A 12,206-nucleotide genomic window follows, 5' to 3' on the forward strand; every position below is an offset into this window, starting at 1 on the left:
AAACATAGTCAATCGACTAGCGAATATTGCGCAGGACGCAATATGCGCAGGACGAAAATGAACAGTTTAGATATGAGCTACTTCTTTAGTTAGGAATACAAAGAGTTGAATCCCATCAGAATAAAGACGATGAACGAATCGGTAAAAAAAACGGCTATCGCTTACCGATCACGCCTTCCCATGCGCTGTTTTTATGGCCTCCACAACCCACAAGAATGCTGTAGATTGTATACATGAAGTGGTTATGCAAATGATCTGTCTTTCTAAAAATCATTCAATCACTCGAACTTGCCAGAATGAAAAACAAAAACTGCCAATTCGATTGATAATCGAACGCCTCATATACGTTACGCCTCATATATAGCGGTAAGAGGCACTGCATATATACGAAACAGTAGAAATGAAAAACGAAGTTATGAAAAATTGGCAGATCCTTCCGTGGTGGTTTGCGCCAAGACTCTGAGGAACAACCAACCACGTGCACTGGAAATCAATGATATGCGAAGCACGAATGAGGAAGGTTGATATGTCACTTTAAAATCAGCACAACTTTACGAGGTGGAGGTAAATGATGCCGTATATGACTTCCGCGTCATGATTATCATGTTCGCGCCTGGCATTTTTGTTCATTGTCCATTCACGTCTCGCAATGTCAAATTTGGTATATCTGAAGCTGACGAAACGGCCACGAGCACGCTATGAGTGTAGCATGCAGTGATGTTTTACATGACACGCATGTCGTGATTATCTTGTTTGGACGTGCCATTTACCTTCGTCGTCTATTCACTTCACGTAACACCAAATTTGGTATATGTGAAGCTAGCGAAACGGCCACGACCACGCTTTGAACGTAGCATGTCGTCATGTTTTACATAACAGGCATATCCTGATTATTATGATTGCACGTGTCGTTTACCTTCGTCGTCCATGCACGTCACGTAATAGCAAATTTGGTGTATGAGAAGCTAGCGAAAAGACCGCGAGTGCATCATGAGCGTGGCTCGCAGTCATGCTCTTACAAGACACGCATGCGACGATTTCCACATGAGGGCCTGTAAATTATGTTCGCCATGCAGTCATGTCGTGCCATACCAGTTTTGCTATATTACATGTGGACGAAACGACCGCAGTAACAGCAAGACCAAGACATGTAAATCACGACATTCGTGGCATACATGTCATGATTTTCATGAAATGACTAGTTAGTTATGCCTGCCATAGAGTCATGTTATGTCATACTAAATGTGGTATATATCCCGTTATACAAACGGCCAGAATAGCTAAAAGTCGTAGGCAGCTAAATAAATAGATAGGCAGATAGGGTTAAACTCGCCGAAGTTCGCTAAGAAATGCTTCGCATTAAGATATGAAAGATCCTGGTTTATAAACACCTCTCGGACATTACATCACAGTCCTTAAGCGCGTGGATGTAAGGCTGCTTGTAATTTCTTTTTATCAGAATGACGCCCCTTCAAGCTAAATCCATTATCAGACACGTGACCAGCGGCCGAGTAAGCACGTGCATTAAAGTCCTTGCGGCGAGGCATTGCATTGCAATCCACTGCCAACGCTCGAACGAAGCGGAGCCTGTCGCCGCACTTCTGAAAAAAAAGTATGTTCGAACGCCCCATCGGTCGGGAAGCTTTTTAACTTCAGGCTCGACATCCGACTAGCGGGAGGTGAACGCAAGCTGCTTCACTTCACCCTTCCAGGTCGCATCTTCGCCGCACGTAGGAGATACGACCGACATTTCCGTCACAACAGCAAAGTACACCGAGGGTTCCCTCTAGCTATAGGCCAACACTCTACGCAACATTCAGCTTCCGTAGGCGCCTTCAGGGTCACTGGCAACCATGGCGTACGTGGAGGTACTGTGCTCGCACCTTTCGAGAGTGCCGCAACACGAACTGTGATGCCTGGACAACGACGGCTTCACCGACCTTCCGAAGCTCGCCGACAAGTCTGTACCAGAAGCAGTCAGCGCGGTTCGCACCCATCTGGAATACATAGCCACTCTGCGCGACCGTCTGGACTGTGCAGCACACCTATTCACCTGTATGGCCGGCCTGGGCGTCATAGGGTCCTGGGTTCTCTATCGCGCTGACCGTAGGGAGGACCCTACTGATACCGTCGGCGACATCCTGAAAAAAATGCGGCAGAGACGCGTCCACGGCGTGTTCGCCAAGGCGACGGAAAACGTCTGTTGCACCTGCCTGCTCGTCCCCGAAGAAGAGAGAGGCAGGGACTTCAGGCCTTACTTGTTCGTCGACTGGTACACAAAGCCCTGCGTAGCCATACACGAAACTCCCGACATACATTCGCCGTTACTCGAAACCGTCCTCCGACAGACGTTGGGAAATCCGCCACGAAGCTACCGTTGCGGCGTTTATCGAGACCTGAGGTCGCTGTATGCTGGCGTCCTCCAATTGTTCCCGTGATGCAGCCGCCCACTCTCTCCCATGCCGTGCGTGGGCAACGCGGTGAACTGTCCCTCCTTTTCGGCCACCGACTTTATACCGTAAGTCATTTTTGCAGGCTATTCCCTTTCTATGTATGGCATAGTTGCTCTGCCAAGAGAATTTAAGCCCCTGATCCGTGTAGCCAACGTCACGAACAGGTAGGTCTGCTTTCGCGAATAGTAACTGTGTAGATGTGGTTAAACACGTTCATTTTTAATTATACCATTATTGATGTAGCGTTCCTTGGATAATCCTGAATTTAGCGTACAATTATCAAGCACGAAAAATTATGTGGTGCGGTTTTGATAGATAGATAGATAGATAATATTTTTATTATTCAATAAAAGATAATACATAGGAAAAAAGTTATACAGAAGGAGGTCCCAAAGCTCTAGGCTGCAAGGGGACCTCCTGTGCTAGTTACATAAAGAAAACAAAACATGTAAAGCAACTCGGTAAACAATAGAACAAGTTTAAAGGAATCAAGTACATTTCATTGCAAAAGAAACAAACAGTCAATTATTGTCAAATCGAAACACTTGATAGCAGATGAAATCCATCAGCAAATGATCAATAACACCTGGCAGCAGAAGAAATGAAACTTGAATTGTATATACACCTAAGTGCATGTTAGATGATAAACGATCGATACAAATATCACATGTGCTGAGTAGTAATAGGTAAAAAAAAGAAAAGTTAAAAGTGGTATGTCTCAAAGCGGCAACAATGCCAGACACATGTTATTCATCTAATTTGGTACAAAACAGAGCAAACATAATGAACGATTAGTTCCGAATTGAACAGCATAAACAACGAGATTATTTAAACATTAAGTAAATAGGAATTTAAGCGTTTTTTAAAACTGCCTATGTTTGGAGACATTTTTACGTCACTTGGAATACCGTTCCAAACGGAAATAGCTGTAAAGGTAGAAGTGAATCTGCCATAGTTAGTTCTAACTTTCGGTAACAGGAGGTTATTATTTGATGCAAATCGAGTTATATTTTGATTAATGAGTTGTTCTTTATTGAAGACCATGAAAGGCATGTTTGAGTGAAGAGAATTGTATGTAAGGGTTGCCATGTTGAAAAGAAAAAGTTTATGAATTGTTAGAATACGAAGCCCTTGTAAAATAGCAGATGCGCTACATCGTGATGGTTGATATGTGATAATGCGAATGGCCTGGTTTTGAACATATTGCAAAGGAGCAAGATGAGTGCTATATGTATTGCACCAGGATGCAATGCAGTAAGTGAAGTGACTGTGAACGAAGGCATAGTAAAGAGAAAGCAAGGCATTTGGCCCAAAGTATGGACGTGCTTTGATGAGAATCCGGATGCCATAAGCTGCTTTTTGCTTTAGGTGTGAGACATGGGAAGTATACTTTAAATTTGCATCAAGAATCACTCCTAGAAATCTACACTGACTGGAGGCTTTGATAGGATAATTATTGACCGTTATAGACGGATATTCAGTGACCTTTTTTTGAGTGGGGTGAAATAGCACAAAAACTGTTTTACTGGGGTTAATTTCCAGTGAATTATGACGACACCAGCGAATTATATTTTCAAGATCACTGTTTAGTTTAAAAGTAACAGTATCGATCGAGGTGCAAGCAGTTAAAATCGTAGTGTCATCCGCATACAGATAAGGTAGACAGTGCGATAGGTGAGAAGTTAGATCATTAATGTAAACAGTGAAGAGTATTGGGCCTAGAATTGATCCTTGAGGTACTCCCCGATTGATTATTTTAAAATTAGAAAGATGATTGGATATGCTGACAGCCTGTTTTCTGTCAGTTAAGTAGCTGTGAATGAAGTTCAGGGCAGGTCCTACAACACCGGCCGCGTTTAGCTTGGTAATTAAAATTTTATGAAGGATTGAATCGAACGCTTTCGTGAGGTCAATAAACACTGCTCCAGCATATTTACCTGAGTCAATATAGTGTTTAATCGTATCCGTGAATGAAAGAAGCGCGAGGTTGGTAGAGTAGCCTGCACGAAAGCCAAACTGCGAGGCAGACAGAATGCTAAATTTAGTTAAGTAATTTGTTAGTCGCTTTTCAAAGCACTTCTCTATAACTTTGCTGAGCACAGACAGAATTGCAATGGGGCGATAGTTAGAAACCAAACCCTTATCGCCTTTTTTAAAGACAGGAACTATTTTGGCTCTCTTTAAATCAGATGGAAATGTGCCATTTTTAAACAAAAGGTTAATTACATGTGAGAGGGGATCAGCGACGATATCAGCGACATATTTCAAGTGAACTGGTTGAATTTCATCAAGACCCGCGCTTGTTAATTTTAATTTCTTGATCACATTGTGAATTTCTTCTGGTATGGTAGGATATAGAAAAAAGGACTGTGGTTGCCTTTCAAGCGTACCTTCAAAGCTGTCGGAAACGGGTGTGTTATTAACTGTAAAATAATTATTAAATTCATTCGCAATGGCTGTTGGTTCTTTGTAGGTGCCATTAATGCTAGAAATCTCATTTATTAGTGTTTCTTTTGAGTTCAATTGACTGTGCAAATTGTTCTGCTTAATTGTTCTGCTTAATTGAACGTAACGCTCAAAACAAAATACTCATTGAACAGTCATTGCTAGTAACATCTCTGCTGAACGTGGTTCCGCGGCCATTAACGTCGGGACACACAGCGATGCTTGCAAGCCCGACAGTCTTTTTCTGCGCCCTTGAATTTAATACCCCTGTCACACGGGCACCCGTGAAGACCGTTCAACTCTCTCGTCTTTACGACAACAAAGATGCGGTTGCTGTCACACGGCCACCCTTACGCAAACGAAGTTGAACGGAGCATTTCGCAAAGGACGTTCAACGATCTCCCTTCGCAGCAAAACGAGGTACTCTCGTTCTCAGCAGTCTAGAGGTCAGAGAAAAATTTTGAGCACTAAGTGGCCGCAGTGAAAGAATAATACATTTTAGCAATATTAAACGTTCTTTCGTTTTTAATGGTTTGTTAGTCGCATACCTACTTAATAGTGCTTTTTTGTAAAAACCGCATAACGAGGATTCACAAAAAAATCAATAGGGATTAAATTAGAATACTTATCCGAAAATCAAACAGCGCCAGCTGAGCCCCCTCGCGGCAACTGTTACAACCTTGTCATTGCCGTGTGACACTGCCACAACTCCTTCTCCGTCGAACCCCCTAGGGGAGATTTACGTTGACGGCGTTCAACGGAGTTTGGTGGTGGCCGTGTGACAGGGGTATATATATAACACTGCTTATTTCCGTAACGTCGATTACCAGTAGCGATTTGCTTGGGTTCATAACTGCCGTAGCCGGTTTATTGCATTATCCACCGTGAATAACTATTTCATTTGCGAAACAATTCTTCATTGGTTGTCTTTCTTTCCAGCATCAAGACGATGTCATTTGACGGACCAAAATTTTTCATGAACTGTGCAGCTTGCCGAAACCACTTGACGACTTACAAATAACCACGCATCCCCATCGGACACTGCAGCCACGAAAATCTTGATAAGTACCACACCTGTTAATGCTGTAGTGACAGCTGTGTTGAACATTATTTTACTCAGTGTTTCATTTTTCATGTAAATTTCCACTTTCCTTTTAGCTTCATACATTAACTTTCTTGCTGCGCTCCTCTTCGAGCACCCCCTTTGTGTGTGTGTGAGCACCGCCTGGAAGAGGGCATCATCCTAAGCCTACCGTTCACCATCTGTTGTCACCTGCGTAGCGGAACATTATTTTAATCTTAGCTGAGTGACGAGGCCTCGACAGAATGGCTTAATGCGCTCTATGTACATGTTCCTTCATAACTGTGACGAAGGCGATGAGAAAGGGACTTCGCACTTCGTGTCCAATGAAACATGTCGGGTCTTATGCAAGCCGACACATCCTGGTATTGACAAGTCGAATAAAGGAACCTTTATATGCGCCCATGCTTTCTGGTATATTTGCTTCTCAACTGTGTCTCTTGTGGCCAACCATATTCAAGCATTGTTGATATTTCTACTCTCCAACATAAGCGATCACCCCCCCCCCCCGAGTATGCTTGTCATTTCTCAACAAGTTTCACGACGCTTCGCACTTTCCTGGCTCGGGTGACAGCGCAAGGTCTACCAAGTTGCATCTGTTCTAGCAGGACAGCCGAAACATCACATGCCGGAAACAGTGGGCTTTGCAAGCAGTGGAACGCCACGAATTATTTTCTTTTGAAAGAAATATACTTTCTTGGTGCGCAGAACGTTTCAGAAAGAAGACACATGGGACAGAGCGCACACTTGCAACCACTTCATTGCACAGATGGCGGCCGTATATATAAAGCCAAGAGTGCGAGAAGACCCACAGAAACGAAAAAATGATGGCGCATGTGCCAGAACATCCTATTATACGAATCTTTAAATTACGTTTAAGTGACAAGATTTGTACTCGTTGTCCGAATGGGGCTCTTACACACTCGGTTACCGCCTTGCGAATCAAAAACGCTTCATTTCCCGTACCCTATTGAAAATCTTGCCATTACTTCGCATTCATCAAGTATCGGGGTGCGCTCACAATTTGCACAGTCACTTTCCAGGTGGCTGCCCACTGATCCGCGCTTGAGATCCGCGTACTCCTTAAGGAGATAGTTCAGACATGCAGCATGCGTCTGACCGGTGTAGTATCGGCCACATGATGAAGCAAATCAATATACAACGCATACATTACATTCTACGAATATTTTTGCACGCTTATATTACCCTATACCTGAAGATCCTTCGTTTTTTATAATTTTGTATAGAAACCCTGGATGGTTTTTGCTGTGAAGACAACCTTCATCCTAGTTTTTTTCCCCAAATAATTCTTTTTAGGCAGTGTGAACGTTTGTGCATATAAAGTATGGCAGAAACTTTCGGGTTTGGCTGTTCCTGAATTGTGTGCTTCATAATCTTTCCCTGCTTTAATTAATTCAGAAGTGACTGTTCTGTGCCTCAGAGCAATTGATAAGGAAAGCCTGCTTTCTTATGTCTGTTAATATGGCTGCCGAAGCTGCTCTCAACCTGGTGATGACAGAGCCTTGACACTGATGCCATCTCGCGTGCTTTCGCAGTTTCTCACTCAATAAGCTTGGAATGCGCTCAACTAAAATGTATCAGGGCTTTCTGGTTCTGGCAGGTTCTGGCAGAAGCTCTAGGTCTAAAAATCTAAGTTTGTTATTCTCGGGAAACTCCGTCGTCAGCATCCAGATTAGCCATGATATCAGAAATAATGCTCAACCCTCATCGGCGTCCTGCCGTGTGTCACACTGTTCCGCACTATAAATGACTAAGAAATCATTACCATAGAGGAATACCTTAACGGTATTTGTCTCAGCAAGCCTCGCTGTATGCGTTTGTCATAACGAGCTAATAAAACACCACTGAGTACTGGAGCTAAACATGACCCAATGCGCACGCCCTGTATTTGAGTGTACCATTTGTCGTTTCTCGTGATGAACGCCGACTGCGAATAAAAGTTCAGAAGTTCAAGAAAGCTGTCTACGTTAGTTCCACAAAGTCCCACCACAGCGTTGGATGCAGATTTCACCTCCTCGCACAAAATGTCCTGAAGTAGGGAATAAAATAAGTCTTTAACGTCTACCGAAAACGCACAAGCACTTTGAGGGCACTCATCCCCTAGAAAATCTAAAACGTCCTGGGGATTTTTTTTTCACGAGGAAGGTATCTTCAGTGGTCAAGGCATTTGCAGATGCCGTCCGACAAGTTTCTGCCAGGAGTCATGCTCCGAAACAGACACAACTCCTTGTGGGTCTTGGCCGTGAAGAAGACAGAGAGGCTGGCACTTTTGCACGTCCTCCCGGTAGGGCCAACCTAATGAGTCCCTCACTGTTTCATACAGCCTCACGGCTTCTCGTTTCGCTTTTGCCGGAGCTACTTTCCGCAGTTCTCTGAAGTTCCCTGATAGAGCCGCTGCCACCTTTTCTTCGTACAGTGGTTCGGGAACCAGGGTGAATCCTCCTTCCTCGTCAGACTGGAGCAAATTGATGTCTGCTTTTTTAGGAGCAGACACGACATGCCGAATTCCTGAAGTTTCTTCTCTCGCGGGTTCCTTGGGCAGACGCTTGACTCCTTGTTGGATGCAGCTCTCCGTTTCATCAGCCCCAGTTCTCCCAAAGGCTTGTCCGGCAAGACTGACCAACTCAGTTTTATCAAGCCTCGGGTGGACGCAGCTCTTAGGACCGAGTTCCAGAAGGCCGTCTTTGGGTATCCTCTCATTGCAAGGGGGACAACTTTCTACCCCCAAGCGGGTGCTTTCGGTTTTTCTCCTTGGTGGCTTTATCCCCGCGGAACGCCAATGGAACTCGGCTGTTTGCGAGGAATTGCACAGATCCAACAGAAACACTTTCTTGGCTTTGTCCATTTGTCTCACGCATGCGCACTGACGGGACAAAGAAGCTTCGCTCGCTTTAGCAGCAATCGCTTTCAACGCGAAATCCTTGAATCAAAGAGGTTACCGCAGTCATTGATGTGTCTGGCAGTAGCCTTCGCGTACATTGGTGCACTGCTTGCGTTGACTGCGCTTCGCACACAGCTCGGAGGCCACGCAGAAAGGAACGCGTGGTTCAGATCTGCTCCGCCAGGTGCCGCAACGGTTCCGACAGATCGCAATCTTTCAATGAACGTCGTCTGGTACATTTCATCTTCATTTAACAGCGCACTGTTGGTACATGGCCACGTGGTGCGCCACATTCCGATCGAAGTGTTCGCCTCGCTCGAAGCCGTTAGTATCACCGCCAAGAGTGTTGCCGAATCCATCGTGTACTTCACTGGAATACCCCTCTCGTGGTTTGTGGAGTGCAACACACGGAGACGAAGTCTAGAATGTGAAGCAGTACACGTCGTGGGCCCGTAGTCGGGCTGTCGTTTTTCGGAACCAACGAGCACGCGTGAACTTTCTTTGGTTATAGCCAGCGAGTCGGTGGCGACGTACTTCGCATCCACCTCCAGCAAGAAGCGGTCCAAAAGCGCGTCCTGAGCCGCACACTCGGCGTTGGGGACGTGACAGAGAATCCAGGGACCGATCACCGTCTCGAACATAAAGACAAGTATAAATCGCGCAAACGCACTCCAGACGCACCTTTATGTCCCACATTACAGCGATAATCGTGCAAATTGTGGAGATGGCGTCCGGAACGGACATTTCGGTGATATTCAAGATGGAAACAGAACTGCCACTGTCCAAGCAGTACAGTTAGTCCGCTTGGACGCTGGATATACAGCGTTGAGCAGAGCGTGTCCAAATCTACCGCAGCCACCAGAAATAACGGAAAAGTACGTAGAAAAAAGGTTCGACTTCTGAGTAGGATTAGGATTAGAATTAGGATGTTGTAGGTAGCCGGCGGATCTACAGCCTTCCAAAATTTGCAGGCAATTGTCTTATCTAACTCTTCGCTAATTGTAACTAATGTCATTTTGATTTTTAACTAAGCAAGGGCAGGAATTGAAACGGTAGCGCGTAGCTCGACGTAATCCGTACTCTTATAGCCGTTGTTGTAGCCGACGTAAATATGATCTACTTAGCAGCAAAATTTGTTATGAGATCATAACTCGGGTCTAGCTCAGCACCGTAGTTGTCCGCCGCCGCCGGCGGCATCCTAACGAATTCGCACGAAATAAGAATAATTAATACCAATGGCACAGTGGTGCTCGAACCCGGGTCCGCTGAGTGCCAGCCCAATATTCTACCTCTGAACCACGTTGGTACTTGGGACTTGTTCGCAAACTTGCCTTAGGCAGGCTTGATGTCGGAAAAGGAATCGCGTTAATACGACTTATAAAACGTTCTAAAACAGCGAAAGAGCAAGCAGCCGTCGCACAATGCGAATAGCGTAACGAGTGGGTCGTGCAATGCTCCAACCTATTACAACAGCTTGTTCTTGTTCGCCTATTAACTGTGGCGCATACCCAGTTCAGGCATAATTCCTCATCGTCGTCAGCCACTGCATCAACAATTGGCACGAAATTCCTTGCCAGTGTTTAGCAGATGCCACAATTCTCAGAAGAACGACAAACGATAGCTTAGCGTGTGCCGGCCTGCTACCCAAAAACTATCATTATTATTAATGCCGTAGTGGATACCTAGCAAGTGTGCTTGCAGCCGTTACTTAATGAGTGTTTAGAAAATGCTTTGGAAGGCCGCTCTTCTAGCTCTCGCTGTGAATGTGCTGCGCCTTCCGCGCAAACCTGGCGTTTTTCGTGCTTTTTTTTTTACAAATTCATGCATAGTTTCTTCACGGGAAGTAAACGCTCGACTGGATATGCTTTGAAGAGTGTCCCTCGTTGCACGTGCCAGTGGAGAAAAAATAATGAACGTTACGAGAGTGGTTTCCCAGTCGTTTGAGTTAGCCCACACCGTAAATAATCGGGTTAAACTGTTCTTTGTTATCTACGTGCTTATATACGTGGCACCCGAGATTGTCTGTACACTAAGCCAACAAAGCCTGCACAATTTATCACGCGTAATAATCACCATTTGTAAGAGTTTCCGCGTGATATTTTACGTATAAGAATGCAAGAATAGAATAAACTGGAACCAACTTTTTAATAGTATATCACACGCTCGTCCCGAACCGCTGGGGACACAGGCATACAAACGTTCATGCTAGGAGCGTGAACGTCTTCTAGGCGACCAAATCACAATTACACAATTTAACAGAAGCCATTTCGAGAGACGTGAACAGGAACAGACAAAGCCTTTGCTTGTTTGTTTGCTGGTTTATTTGTCTGTATCCAAGAATCCATGCCACATACCCACTTTGGGGGATTGGCCAAGAAAATCTACAGTATCATATGGACGGTAACTGCACTATTGCTTACAAAAAAAAAAGATGCGCAAGACGGAAGACATTATAAAAAATCCAAACATTGAGAAATCAAAAACAAAAAACAAGAAAATAATTACTATTATATTAACTATAACTTGATTATTCGAGCCGACCAGGCAGCTGAGTTTGGCAAACACAATTAATTTGGGATGCAAGTCTCATATTTATTCACATATTACAAATTACGCCTCGATTTCTTTCTTTTTTTCGAGAATTCGTAAATGTGGGCATCATGTTGAAATACGTTTAGTGGCTTGAATGAAATTGCACACCGGTCGTATCGAATACATCTCTCTGGCAATGTCCCAAAACGGAGGCACATAAATTTAGCAGAGTTTCTGTGGTTAAACTTAAACCTAGCTTCGCAAACAGAATAGCTAGTAGTCTTTTCCTAATTACTACCTAGTTACGACATGATAGAAAATATTGTTCAATAGATACCGATTCTTCGCAGAACAGACAAAGGCACGGAAGCCATCTCGCACTTGGAGTGATTTTGTCGTCTTCTCCTCCTCGAATCCTTGTGGCACGTATTAGCGCGTCGCGCCACCGTCAAATAACGGATAATAGAGCGTCATTGAAACAAGAACGGTGTACGTTGTGGTATTATAACTACATCAAAAAAAAAAAAAGACGTCAGCCATTGTCACTCGATCAAAACAGCTTGACAGCGAGGCTAGAACGATGGTGAGCTTCGCTTCGGTACAAAAGGCATCATCATCACCGCCATTTAATTTTATTTCACTAAAAGAAAAGCACAGTTATCATCATCATCTCGAGGATCGGCACTCACGCGACCTACGCCACGGACGACAGTGGCACGGCGAGGACACAACTACTGCAAAAAATAATAATAAACAAACAAAACGAAATAAAGCACACGGACGGACGGACGCA

At 44.4% G+C, this 12,206-nt stretch overlaps 1 long non-coding RNA gene across 1 annotated transcript; it reads left to right on the forward strand.

Moving 5' to 3' along the window:
• The first annotated feature begins 1,571 nt into the window (after positions 1-1,571).
• LOC142768535 (uncharacterized) lies at positions 1,572-6,384 on the forward strand. Its single transcript, XR_012885330.1, has 2 exons — positions 1,572-2,518; positions 5,838-6,384. It is a non-coding gene; the product is annotated as an uncharacterized LOC142768535 (long non-coding RNA).
• Positions 6,385-12,206: the final 5,822 nt, after the last annotated feature.

The sequence above is a fragment of the Rhipicephalus microplus genome, chromosome 8 (genome assembly GCF_043290135.1).
Source record: "Rhipicephalus microplus isolate Deutch F79 chromosome 8, USDA_Rmic, whole genome shotgun sequence".
Classification (NCBI taxonomy): Eukaryota; Metazoa; Arthropoda; class Arachnida; order Ixodida; family Ixodidae; genus Rhipicephalus; species Rhipicephalus microplus.